The following is a 12,672-nucleotide window of genomic DNA, read 5'->3' on the forward strand; positions in this document are numbered from 1 at the left end:
AGTTTGGCATCACCCAAGGACTGCCAAACCTTGCCTAGTGTGCTCCCAAATGGGTGTGGCCTCATCTTCTTCCAGCCTCCCGGATTCCCAGATGAGTTCTTTGCAACCCCGTCAGTCTTTGTCAATGCACTAACTTCCCTGTATCTCAGATGAATACAAATGTTTCGTCCTTGTCTTCTCCATTTCTCTTTTCAGATCTGCGTGAGCTTAGACCATACCATCAGCCCCAGCCTTTCTTTTCCCCAAGCACCAATTCTGGTTTTTACTGCTTCTTGCCCGCTGCCCAGCCCCTTCACCGCAAGTCCAGGTTTCCCCACTAAGACAAGCAATCTAAACTACTCATGTGGGCACCCCACCTAAACCTGCCTTCCGTCTCCTGTGGCCCTGTGCTGGGCAGCCCTCCATTTTCTTTATCCTTTCCCACAGAACTTTTCACACACAGCCTGGCTGTCGTTTTCTCCAGAGTTTCAGGCTGCCCACAGTAACGTCTTCCTTTGTTTCTGTTCAACATCCTCCCCAGTTATTTTTTTTATTTTTTTTACTTATTCCCACATGGGCGCTCTGAACCAGTTCTCAGGACACCAAGGAATGGCTCCTTCATGAAGGACCAGTTAAGCCTTAAGCGGAAGCACATGTCTGAGTGCGATAAATGTGATACAAAGTATCGTACACCATAAGTACTACACAAAAGGAGCCGGGAACAAAGGACTTGGTGCTCTAAAAACAAGGTACTACCTGGTTACGGGCACCCTGAGGGTAGGAACTGGGTCTCGTTCATCTCTGCCTTTATTCTCAGCAAAGTGTTCCATGTGGAATACTATTTCCAGACTTCTGTAGCGTGAAGCCCAATGTTTGAGCTTCTTTCGTATTTCAAGGGCTACCCTCAGTCAACTACTGCCTGCCCCAGGAAACGGCCAATCCAGCAGCAGCATGTTCTTCTACATCCTGCTCCGCCATCCTCACTCACTCATCCTCAACATTTCGCTTTCACGGGGGGCTACGCTGCAGACTCTGACCGGCTCTTCACCCAAGAGATCAAGGGATGAATGCCACCGAGGAACTGCACATGCTCAGAACTGTAACGCGCACTGTGTATGAAGCCACCCCCTAAGTCATCGATCGGTTTTTAAAAATTTAGTTCAACAAGCATAGGACCAAACTAGTCCCTCTGAATGTGACTGACAGTTGCATGGCTGGGACAGTCTGAGGGGACACTGGCAAAGGCACTGGGATTTATCTCTACTGCATGTACTGGCTTTTTGAGATCCTATTCTCTTTGGAGGGATACCTTGCTCAGCCTAAATATAGTAGGGAGGGCCTTGAACCTTCCACAAAGCAATGTGCCTTACCCTCTCTTAGAATTAGATGGGGGTGGGGTGGGAGGATATGGAGGGGATGGGAGGAGGGGAGGAAATAGAAATTTGGATTGGTATTTTTTTAAAAAAAAAATCTAATAATTTTTTTTAAAGAATTTAGTTCAATCATGAGAGATTCTGGGTCATGTTGCCTGTGTTCTTAAAAATCCAATATGGCGTGTTTCAAATAAATAGCGAGTGCCTCATAAATCATTGCTAGCCTTGAACAGATTCATGTCTATTCTTAAGTATTTTCCCTCAGTGCTGTAAGAATGATTGGCACATACACATTTAGCACTCTATATGCTTTCTGGAAGTCTGTGGCGGTCCAGGAGACTCAGGACCAAGAGCAAAGCCTTGGTAGGTCCGACTTATTTATGCAATATAGCGTGAATTTTCACTTCAAGGTTTCAGAGTTAATAACCACCTCTTGGGAAACATCATGTAACACCTTAGTGAAGACCTCATGCGTCACTGACAGAGAGAAGAACTAACCCCACTAGACTGTTTATCTCTTAACACCTAAGTGAGGTCTTCTGTCCTCACTAGTGAAATTTTAGAAAGGAAGGGCCCACGGGCCTTAAAGCCTCTGAAGCCCCAGCAAGTTTCAAAGTGTAGCTTGGAAGCAGAGAGGCCTGGGAGAAGGGAACAGCAACTACAATCAAAGATGAGACTCCAAAGTTCGGCCTGGGAAAGGAGAAGCCGGTAGGAGATGGCATTTTCTCATTTTCAGTACTGGAATCCAGAACTTGTCTGTGGTTAGCTGTGGTTTGCTTGCCTTTCGTGGGCTAAGGCTGCAGAGTTCTCCTGGAGACTTATCAGGTCCCCGTGTGCTTCCCAGGAAGCATGGGGTGATGGGTGTTCGCCTTGTCTGGGCTTTGCTGATGCTGGAGGTTGGACAGCCAGCCAGAAGCGTCCATGCACACGCTCCTGCCATGAGCTACACTCTGAGGCCCACAACGGTAGCTCTGAAGTCAATTTCAGGTCTTATTGCTCACAAAGCTATGAATTCATGCTAACTTGGGAACATTAAAGTGTCTGTCCCTATAGATTCTTCCCTCATATCTGAATAAAACCGCGAGCAGGTTTTCGAGAGATTCCTTTTAATTCAGCCCGAGCCATCGAAGGGTAAGTTAAAACACAAGGATGAAAATTAGAAAAAGATAAATCAGAGTCACGTGGCTACTCAACAACTACACATTAATATCAACAGACAAACACAAATATCTCATATGATGGCTGGGAATTCTTCAGGCAATAGGAAAGGCACACGACAGCCACTAAGACAATCTGGGCAGACCGCAAGCAAAACGTAAACACATAAAAACCCGATGGTCTTCAGACGTTCCTCTGTGAGAAGTACTAACATACCATGTAAATTAATACACAGCCCCTAAATACAGTGCGTTGAAAAATGACATATTATTTGAAAACTTAATGATACGTTTTAGCTGTGAGAATTCTCAAGATGAACATTAGTGCTTTTTCCCCAGCATCAACTTCTGAAATTTCCCTCTTGTTCCATTACCAAGACAAGAGAGTATATTCTACCACTGTAGGAGTTATTGAACATGTCAGACCAGAGAGGAAATTTGCACTTACTATAATAATCACACTAGACTCCTTTCTACCTCTCAAGGGATCAAAAGTAGCACGTGAAACAGGAGAGACCCAAGCAAAGCAACCGGTGAGCTTACGTTATACTCAAGGGACTGTCTTTTATTCTGTAATATGGTTGATAAAATCCACAATGAAATAGGCACACACAAAGGAGCTGAACATGAGCATGATCTTAAAATGGTCACTTCCAGGGAAGTAGCCAATAGATGGTGGCCCTGTGGTATCTAGAACACAGCTTCACATGACGTCAAATACAGAGCTTTTCTTTAAAAAAAAGGGGGGGGAGCAAAACCAGGTTTATTACAATGAAAGTTAGGGCCTAACTCTAGGGCAGATTCTAAGTCGCCAAACACAAAATTCTAACACACTTGTTTCCATCCAACCATTTTGGACTCTAAAATTTGTTCGTGAAACAATCTCTGCTTCTCTTTAGAATTTCTTCTTTCAAAGCATCTACAATACAAATTTTAATAAATCGTTTTGTCCTTCAGTTGAAGCAAAAGAAAATATGAAGTGCTTTAGCTGATGGTCTAAATAACAAAGAGGAAACAAGGCTAGGCTTTCCATAGGGCAGTGGTTGCCACTAACCAGCAACCCAAAGGGAAAACTTGTAGTTTAGCTAAGATTATGCAATTACACTCGTTTACTTACTTGATGTAATTTATTAGACGTAATAGCTCACTAAAATTTCCTGTATTGCCATCTGAAATACACTCACATTCAAGGGACAGAATGAAATAAAACGTTCAATGCCCGGGAGTTTTTCTTTACAGTTGTTACTGGTACAGTCCCACACAGCTGGAGGCTCAGCGTCAGGAGATAAAAAGTGTGCTCAGTAGTGGAATTGGCAGGTTAAGCAAAAATGTTCAGGTCAAAAATGTAAAAGCACACAACCAAAAATCTCCCTAACGTTCCTTGAGGTTATTTTCTTTCAAGATGTAACGTTCCAATATCGAAACTGGAAACAATAGGGATGAAGAAAGCCGACCCTGATGCCCATCTACAAATGCTCAACAGCATCTTTATGGCTTACGCTCAATGAGAGAACAGAACTGAAAGTCTCAAAAAGATGCAAGGTAGAGGAAGAAACCGTCAATCAAAGTCACTTGTCCTGGCACACAGGCAGGGCATGAGGCAGCTCTTTCACACTCAGGAAGATAGCCTCCACCCAAAACATCCTATACATCCTCTCTCCAATATCTGTTCCTAAAACCGGAACAAGAACTATAAATATCATAACATATATTATACAAAGGAAGAAATTTCAAAAAGTGAATATTTTAAAAGGGTAATTCGCTGCGTGTACAAAACAGCGAGGCATTTCGGATGTGACTAATTTATTTTAAATCCGGCTCCTCTGCAGTCTAATATTACCTATTAAAACTGCCAAAATATTTTTAAACGAGATCCCAGAAATCTCCCTCAAAGATCTGATCTTTGCACTCCGTAAAGTTGGCAGGCACGTCACTGGCAAACCAATCAGTAGCGACAAGTTACTCCAAACCAGCTCTTTCGGATCAAACTGTAAATTAACAAGACACGCCAAAAATTCCCAAGCCTCCCTGAGCCAGGGCATGGTTCCTCCTGGTCCCCCGCCGCAAAACTTGGTCTGCGCAACCTACGAACGCACAGTGCAGCTCTACCCCCCGGGAGCCTCTTTGCACATCTCCGGTTGGACCGACTTCGGTGTCTGTCCCCAGAAGGCCACACACCTGCATCCAAAGCTTCTATGTCCTACACGTGTCTGCACACTCCCCACTCAGCCTCAGAGGCTCGGCGACTCTCGCTTCCCTGCACCTGGGTGCCAAGTTTCTGCGAGCCACTTCCAAGCAAAACTCTCCTTCCGCTTTGAAAACCGAACTACAGTAGGAAGGGGCGGATAACAGGAAGAAAACGGAGACGGAGCGGCACTTTTAGGAAGTCGCCGATCGCGGCGGCGCGGGCTCCCCACGCGGGCGGCGGGCGCGCGCCCCCCACCACCGCGCCCCCCGACACCGACCCCCGCCCGCGGCCGTCCCCGCCGAGCCCCACGCCCGCGCCCCCCGCTCCTGCCCCAGGCCCTCCCGGTACCTACGCGGCCCGCGGCTGCAGCGCGCTCCGCGACGACGGCTCAGCCCGGCTCCTGCGGCGGCTGCAGCGGCCGGGACGCCCCCGCGCCCATCGAGGGGGGCAGGGACGCGGTGGGCGCGCGCTCCGTCCCCCGCCCGCCCCGACGGCGCTCGGTCGGCCGCGCGCGCGCGCTCGCGCGGGCGGAGGCTCAGGCGGAGGCGGGAGGCGGCGGCGGCCCCGGGCGCCCTCCCTCGGCCTCTCCCGCCGCCCCTCCCTCCGCCTCGCCCTCCCCCGCCACCTCCGCCGCCCCCGCCCCCCCTCCCGCCCGGCGCGCTGTCACATCGGGAGATTCCGCTCTTGCTCCATTCGCCGCTCCGGCTCCCGCCCACGCGCGGCCGAGTGACGCAGATCCCGGCGTGGGCGGCCGCGGGGCGGGGGTGGGGGCCGGCGGGGCTGGGGCTCGGCGCGGTCCCGGGGGTGGCCCATTCCCACGGCAGCTGGGAGCGCGCGGGTGGGCGCGCGTGGGGGACGCGGGCCCGAGAGGATGCAGCGGCCGCGGTGGAGCAGACAGCGTGGCCGGCCGAGCCCCGCGCCCCGCCAGCCCGGGTGTGTGTGTGTGTGTGTGCGCCGGGGGGTACAGCGGCGGACTGGGAACCGAGCGCGCCCGGGCCGCCCCACCCGTGCTGGGCGAGTTGGCCGCGCACCGAGCACGCCCACAGGTGCGGCGGGACTCCCGCCTCGCCCACCCCACCCTGTCCCCACCCTTGCCCAGGCCTGGGCTGAGAAGGGAGGAAAGGGAACCCTCTGGCCTGGTAACTTAATGCCGCCCTTTTCACCATCTGAAAACCCTGTGGCTGGTCTCTTGTTGGCTTCCTGTAGGCAAATGACACAGCCGGTACTGTCTTGCAGTGTGTCAAAATAGAGTTCTTGAGGCACGCTGTAGAAATTTTGAGCTTGGTTTGCATAAACTTTTCTAGCCAAAGAAAGCATTAAAGCACCTTCAAAATTGAAACTGTTGCCAGAAATTAGAAAAAAAATAAATAAATCTGTTTTTGCCTTCCTTTGCAAAAAAAAAAAATGTATCCAAGCTTTAATGGTGTGCCCTTCTGCAATACAGGTAGAATCCTGTTTTAATATACACATAAAACCTCAGTTTTATATAGGAGGCTGTTCCCACTTCCTGGCTGGCCTCCCAGAGTGTGCCTACTTGGTTGAAGGGGATACAAGGCATTCTTTGAGAAGAGAAATTCTTCTACCACATCTTTATGTTGCAACAATGGATGGGATGCTAATATTGAAAGAAAAAGACCTTATTAAACAAATCTTTTCTTTCCTTTTGTAAAAACATGATCTACAAATGAGTGACGTCAATGAAATAAATATGTACTTAGATAAATACATAGTTAAATGCACAAATATATATATATATATATTTAAACTGAAATATCTTTCCTGTTAGTGACAAGGTCTATCTGGAATAATTGGTATTTTAAATAAATATGCTTAGTTCCTCAAATTCTTCAGAAGAAATCACTGCTGGGAGTTTCTCCCCACCGCTCTAAATGTCAGGGTTTATGCAGCTGGGGCCCGGCTCTCCGAAGAGGAAGCTAATTTGGGTGGTTGCAGTACAGTCAAGGCTACCGAGGCAGTTTCTTGGCTGGCGTGGAAAGGTAGAGGTTAAAGGATGGTTGGGCAATGAAATCCACAAAATTCTTCTAATTCTTCGCTGGAACCCTGATGGTTTGCAAACATTGTTGGTTCTGAAAAACTGGGGTGGAGGTGACGGGGGAGGGGGGCGGTAAGGAGAGCGCTTAATAGGATATAGTTAGTGAGTCATGGGCCGATTCCACCCCCCCCCCCCACCACCACCACCATGACCTTCCCTGCGAGGCTCTCCCAGAGCGGGTGTCTGTCGTGCTGAAGGTGATGTTGATGAAGAAGTGGGGCCGGAGAGTCTGACTGGCAGCGAGGCTATTTCTCCAGCTAAACACTCAAGTCCTTCCTTGTTTGTTTTCTGGGCACATTAGATAGTGTGTTCTTCCCACATTAAGAATGGCATTCTGGGCCCACTTTGCTTCGCTTAAATGCCCTATGGTGCTGGGCGAGGTGGTGGGAGGAAAGAAAATAAAAGAGAAAATCTGAAGCTTTTAGGCATCCGGTTCGGTATGACGACACTGGCGTCGACAAGACTTCTGGGAAAGAGCTGAGGTACTCACCTGTATGTGAGACACGACCTGGAGGAGCCAACCCTGATTTCCTGTCGGGCCTAGCCCTCCCATCCCTAAACCCCACCCCCCTGGTGCCCTAGTGGTTGGTTAATGATAGAAGGAATCTACTCTGTGAGGTAGCAATTAGGGAGCTGGGTTGTTCTCTGAAGGTCCTCTGGGAGACATTAGACAGTTTTAGAATTTCTTGGAGGCAGTCCCAGGCAGTTCTAAGAGAACATGGCAACACAAACGGTTCTTGAGACCATTTGGATATCTTTGTTAAAAAATAAAGATATTTATTCCCTGCAGTGGCGGCTTTGTTTCATCTGTTTTGATTTTCCCATAAATACCTGTATGCTGAAGTTACTCATGTTCTCCAGGACATCTTGTTAAGTGCTAATTAAGAACCAAGTTTAAGGTTTGAGTTCTTGGCACGCGAATAACCAGTTTAAATCACGGTTCTACTCCCAGGACTTTTCTATAAAACCGCAAAAAAATAAGGAGATCAAAGGAAAGCCAGCAAGCTGCGGACCTCGCTCTGTTTCTTTGTAGCCTTTTATTTCCTATAGACTCACAGATGCGGGGGCTAACAATAACAGCATCCTCGGAGGCACAACTTTAAATACAAGCCACTGTGAGATACCACCAAAGGTCTTTAAAATGGGGGGATCCTGTCTCATATCCCAGAAAGAGCCTAAAGGTTAATGGGATGTCATCTCTAATCGGCAGATGTTTCTGTCTCTTGGTCTTTTGTTTATAACTGGGGGTGGGGGTGCGCGCATGCGCACGCGCTCACTAAACAATGGCTGACTCATACCAGTCAATATTTGTTGAGTAAACTGAATGAAATAGAAAATAGGAACTTACTAGCAAATGATTTCTTGTGTACTTTGTAGATGGTCTTAGCATGAATTTCATTTCCTAGTAGAAGAATCTAAAATGTGTATTATCTACTTCTGAGCGCATGCGTAACTCATGCAATAAAACATTGAGGTTGAGAATATGTTTACAATAAATTGCAATATAATAAGTTCTGAAATAATGCCTGACTGTTGGAATAATTTATATTACGTTTTCAGGCATAATTTTAAAAAAATTGCCAAGGTTGTTAAATACACCAAGTTCTGAGCTCAGCCTTAGCAGTTTGGAAAGATGCCTAGGAAGTATTGCCCCTCATCCCTTCTTACGTTGTGTTTATTCTCAGAACACCATCTGCAGATATCCCCGGGTTAGCTCTTATCTGCAAAGGCAGGGATAGACAGATCTACTTCCCATGACTCAAATCTAAATTGTTCTAAGTTTTGAAAACACTTTTCTATGAAATCTGAAAGTTCTTTTCTAGACTGTTATCTTAGCTTTTATCCATCCCTGATAAAGATGGATTCGGGAGCTTTTTTTTTCTCCCCTCGACTGCTAATTTTAGCCAATGTGAGATGTGTCATAGCATATAGTCAAGTCTAATATTTATCCTGAAAGAGAGCCAAATTTTCTCTTCTGAGTTTAGAAATTATAATTTTGGAAGAGTTTCTGGATGGGGAATTCAGAATGATAAACGAATATCCAGGGGGCCATCCAAAAGTCACAATGAATGCACGTGGCACACCTTTCAAAACAGCCCGGATGTAGCCAATGAACGCCGCCCCTTCCCTGTCTTCTAATGGCTTCCCTAGCATGGGAAGCTGGCCCAGGAGAATCAAGACTGCGGTAGATGGTGCATCAGATAGCAGCAAATTACATGCCGAGAAAATGATTCCCTTTGCGTTTCTTCTCCTTCTGTCCTTGGAAGGGAGAAATCCAAGTTGGTGCCTGTCTGCCTCTAATCCTCTTACACTTACTAAATTCTGCCAGAGAGAGAGAGAGAGAGAGAGAGAGAGAGAGAGAGAGAGAGAGAGAGAGAGAGAGAGAGAGAGAGAGAGACCAGGTTTTCTTCAGAGCCTCTGGCAGGCCTTAGTCTGTAGCTAGAATCTGAAAACATTGTTTCCCTTTTAAGGTTGTCCTCTACGGAGGAAAATGAGATTCTCTGAAATAAAGATACCAAAATATCTTTTAAATAGATGTACTTAAGTAAAGGAAACCCAACTGTAAAAAAGAAAACTGCTAGGGGATCTAGGTTGTGACCTTTGTGATTAAGAAAGGTAAATTATGAAAAGAGGTATAAAGTTTCCTTAAAATTCAGAAATAGAATTGCCAAATCATGTGTCAATAATCAGAATATGCTACTGGAAATATATTGAAAGGAACTTGAAGTCAATGTCAGAGAGATGTCTTTGACAGCCAAGGTATGATCAACAAGTTTCTTATCAGTGGATGAGCCAAGTATATGGTATATTTAGTGCATATGGTATATGCACAATGCAATGCTATTCAGTCTTCACAGGGCACAGACCCCTGTCGTTTGCAGTGATGTTTGTGAACCTGGAACACGTTATGTTAAATAAAATAAGCCAAGCACAGAAAGACAAAAACCTCATGATCTCATTCCTGTGGAATCCAGGAAAGCAGCTCTCATAGAAGGAGAGACACGGGGATAGTTAATGGGAGCTGGCGTGGCTGGGGGTGAGTGCAGAGAGGTTGGCTGAAGGATGTACCAGGCTTCGGTGAGGAAAGGGGAGTAAGTCTGGGAGATTGACTGTACAACTTAGTGACAGAATTAGCAATATGATATAATCGTGAAAATGTTTCCGCCACGAAAATGGTGACTGCGAAGTAATAGGTACGTCGCTTAGCTGGATTTGACCATCCATAGTGCGTATGGATCCAAACGTACTGGAGGGGCTGAAGAGAGGGCTTAATGGGCGAAGTATTTGCTGTGTGTCCACATTTCCCTTCCTGTTTCTGTGATAGAGTACCCTAACAAACGCAACTTAAACAAGACTTTGTGATGGTTTGTCAGAAAACGCCCCCCCCAAAGGGAGTGGCACTCTTAGGAGGTGTGGCCTCATTGCAGGAAGTGTGTCACTGTGGGGGCGGGCTTTGAGGTCTCCGTTCACAAGTTATTTTCAGCGTGGGAACACCGTTCTCTTCCTGTTGCTTGCAGATCAAGATGCAGAACTCTCAACTCTTTCTCCAACACCACTGTCTCCTGCGCTCTGCCTTGACCCGCCGTGATGATAATGGATTAGGCCTCTGAAACGGTAAGGCACCCCAATTAAATGTTTTCCTTTATGAGAATTGCTGTGGTCATGGTGTCTCTTCACAGCAACAGAAACCCTAACTAACACAAGTTGGTACAAGAAGTGGGGTCTCGTTGTGATAGGCCAGACCATGGTTTTGTTTGAAGGAGTATGGGCTTTGGGATTATGGATTAGAAAAGAATTTGAATGCTTTAAGTGGGACTTTATGGGCCATCCTAGTAGGAACATGGAAGATAGTGGTGCTGAGGGTTATTTGAACTGTGGGGGGCTGGCTCAAGAGATTTCAGAGGAGAAGAACTTAGTATATTGCCTAGAGATCACTCTTGTGATGTTTTGGTGAAGAATGTGGGTGGGTACTTTTTGCCCTTGTCCAAAGAGTCTGCCCGAGACTAAAGTGAAGAGATTTGGATTAATTCCATTAGAGGAGGAGATCTCAAAACAAAATAAGCTGTCATGTGATTCTGTTGACACGAATGAAGATTTACCATGAAGAGGAGCAAGTCGGGCCAAAGAGCGCCAGGAATGGGATTAAGTCCTGCATTCAAGGAGAAAGCGGGTTAAGAAATGGAGTGAAGGCAGCGATGTCCTCAGGGAAAGATCCCACCCAGGTAAGTTTCCAACCTGCAGGAAGTAACTAAAGAAAATCATAGAGCCCCATGTGATAGCTCACGTCTTCGATTGCAGAACTCCAGAGGCAGAGGCAGGAGATCTCTGAGTCTGAGGCCAGCCTGCTCTACAGATCCAGCTTTAGGACAGCCCGGTTTAGGCAGTGAAATAAACCACTGAACACAGAAAGCTGGTGAAGATGCAATTGAGTGAGAGGGCCATGTCCCAGCTCCAGCAAGTGGTAGAACTTGGCAGCTTCAGCCATGTGGTTCTGGTCTTAGAGGCAAGGATAGAAGAAATGAGCTATGGGATATTCCTCTAGCGCTAAGGAAAGCCGCTGAGGCCGAACTTGTATCAGGGGTGTCCCGTAGTGGAAGTCCAGAGAGGCCATTGCATGAAGCTGTGGAGAAGGAGCCCAGATTGCCTTGGAGACCCCAGGAGGTTGGAGACTCCAGAGTTGTGGGATACCTGTCAGGGAGAGCTGGTCACACAGAGTGAAACGGGTCCAAGGGAAAGAAGCGTATTGTAGTCAGTCAACCAACCTGAAAGGGAGTTGGCGATCTGAAGAGCTTTGGCATCGGACATGGAGATGTAGAATTTGGAGTGTGCCCAACCGGCTTTCAGTCTTGCTTTGGTGCGATATTTCTTCACTATCCCCCCCCCCCTTTCCTACATTTTGGAATGGTGATGTATATCCTGTATGGATATATGTAGGAAGTACGGGATCTACTTTTTGGTTTTGATTTTACAGGGGATTATAGTTAAGAGATTACATGAATCTCATAACAGACTTGGAGCTTTAGACTTTTAAATAAGTTTGAAGCTATTATAGACTATGGGGATTTTTGAGGTTGTGCTGAATGCAGTTTTTGCATTATGATATGGCTACCGGCCTATGGGGGCTAGGGAGTGGAGTGTGGTGGTTTGAAAGAAAACAGCCCCCGAAGGGAGTGGCACTATTAGGAGGTGTGGCCTTGTTGGAGGAAGTGTTTCATTGTGTGGTGGCTCTGGGGGTCTCCTATGCTCAAGCTATGCCCAGTGTGGAACACAGTTCACTTCCTGTTGTTGTTTGTAGATCAAGATGTAGAACCCTTAGTTCTTTCTCCAGCACCATGTCTGTCTGCATGCAGACGTGTCCAGCCATGATAATAATGGACTGAACCTCTGAAACTGTAAGTGAGCCACCCTGATTAAATGTTTTCCTTTTAGGGGTTGCCATGGCCATGGTGTCTTGTCACAGCAGTAGAAGAAACCCTGACTAACACAGGGCTTTTCTGGCTTTTCCAGTTTAAGGATAGAGGCCATTGTAGCTGGGAAGTCAGAACTTCTGGAGCTCGAAGCAGCTTGTCACATCATATCCACAACCGGGAGGCAGAAAATAATGAATGCACTCATTTCTCTTTCTCCATTGTGTACAGTTCATGACCCAAGCCCAGAAAATAGGAAATGGTGCCATCCACTTTCTCTCTCTCTCTCTCTCTCTCTCTCTCTCTCTCTCTCTCTCTCTCTCTCTCTCTTTCACTCTCTTTCTCTCTCTTTCTTTAAGACACGGTTTCAAAGTAAAGCTATCTCTCTCATGTCTCTCTCTTTCTCTCTCTTTCTTTAAGACAGGGTTTCTCTGTATAGCCCTGGCTGTCCTAGAACTAACTCTGTAGACAAGGCTGACTTTGAACTCAGAGATCCTCCTGCCTCTGCCTCATG

General features: G+C 46.9%; 1 protein-coding gene across 3 annotated transcripts in view; it reads right to left on the minus strand.

Annotated features, from left to right (window-relative positions):
* The window catches only part of Nab1 (NGFI-A binding protein 1), a 42,563-nt gene extending 37,254 nt beyond the window's left edge, over nt 1–5,309 (minus strand). For 2 of the 3 annotated variants that reach the window (XM_057758736.1, XM_057758733.1), the window contains exon 1: nt 5,050–5,309. The gene's annotated coding sequence lies outside the window, so the exon portion shown is untranslated. Of the gene's footprint in view, nt 1–4,687; nt 4,766–5,049 lie in introns of those variants that run through there. The other variant, XM_057758735.1, reaches the window with a different exon arrangement.
* Between the last annotated feature and the right edge of the window lie 7,363 nt (nt 5,310–12,672).

The sequence above is a fragment of the Chionomys nivalis genome, chromosome 26 (assembly GCF_950005125.1).
Source record: "Chionomys nivalis chromosome 26, mChiNiv1.1, whole genome shotgun sequence".
NCBI lineage: Eukaryota > Metazoa > Chordata > Mammalia > Rodentia > Cricetidae > Chionomys > Chionomys nivalis.